This window comes from Tuber melanosporum, assembly GCF_000151645.1.
Source record: "Tuber melanosporum whole genome shotgun sequence assembly, scaffold_367, strain Mel28".
NCBI lineage: Eukaryota > Fungi > Ascomycota > Pezizomycetes > Pezizales > Tuberaceae > Tuber > Tuber melanosporum.
In genome coordinates, this window is record NW_003299049.1 from 4,704 (window position 1) to 6,267 (window position 1,564).

The following is a 1,564-nucleotide window of genomic DNA, read 5'->3' on the forward strand; positions in this document are numbered from 1 at the left end:
CTAATATCCAGGTAACAAGAGCATCTTCTTGGTCTGTCATTAAGTATTGCATAAAGCCATGAATTTCATGGAATGTTAAGCTCCAGCTTGACGACCTTGAATTGTTCCACAGCTAACCTTTACCTCAAGGTAGGCTTTCCTCTCACTCGTACCCTACTCAATTTCTTTGAGTGCTTGCTGTATCACATATTCGCAGAGATCGGACATGTTGTGTTGTAGGACTGATAGCAGAATTGATTGTGCTAATGTGGTTGACAATTGTTGTGCCCGGCCGTAATCCCCGGGGTGGCCGGAATATAGTGTTCCTAACCTATATAAACAAAACCTCTAAATCCTAATAAGAATCCACATCTGTTCCAGACCCTACGCCTATCAAACCCCTGTCCGCCGCATCTCAAAGATCAGCCAAATCACCAAATCTCGGTGTTGCCCGACCTGCCAGGCCTTCCTCCCCAGCACATTCCCATTCCCCAGGATCCACACCCACGAGATTGATCTTCCTCGAATTTCCCACATATCAAATCGACAAGGAAAAATTAGAAGCAAGATTATCACCAATAATACCCACAGTTTAACCGAACATATAAACTGCTAGTACCTCCCCACTAACCCCCAGATAAACCATTTGTATGATATTATACCTTCGCGACGTGCTCCAGATACCTCAAGTGTGTGGGAAGATGTAACCTAGGCTAAACAAAAAACCAGCTTTTCACTTTCTTTCTTTCTTTCTCTTTTTCGCCCTATTGCTGATGCAGCGACATCGGGATCAAGGGGCCTGACGGGCTGATGAAGGGAAACCGATAAGGAAATTCTCCCTGTAAGGGAATTGATCGGTGAAGACAAGACAGAACCTCCCGCACAAAGATCCTTATCAGATTGTCATGAGACCGTGAACCCCTTTTACTCACTCCATCGGCGAGTTCTTTATGATACGATACTGGGGTAAGGCGAGCAAAAACAACAATCCTTCTTTGAGCCCTCCTGACATGGGCAGAAGAAGCGAGAGAACTCTTGCCGAGACTTCACCATCCACCACACCCCTCCTCACCAGAGGCAACAGCCATTCCCCCAGTAGGTACTTGTAGGAATCCACCTCCCCCCGCACACCAAGTTCACCTACTTGTACTTCCCCACGGAAGTCGAGAAACCCCGTATCATTCCTTTCCGCAAGGGCCGAAAGCACAAGTGGTCAAGAAGCCTTGTTCAATCCAATTCAGATGTTTGTGGTACATATATGTATGGAACATATTACCATACACCCTTTGATATTTTTTCCCCTTTCTCTTTCTTTCCCTTCCCAACAGTTATTCGCGGGACACAGTACGAGCACTCGAGTAACATAAGTTAAGACACGGCCTCCGCTCGTTTCCAACAGAAAGCGGACACGAACACCATCCATCACATCCGCTTCCTCCACGTTTCATCCTTTTCTTGAAACGTATTATGGCCTTTATCACATGTTCGGGCTAGATTACACCTCCGTTGTCGTACTTGTCAAGTTTTCATCCATCGTGTTACTCTGCTTTTAGGGGTGGCGGGGAGAAAGAGGGGTGAAGTTATC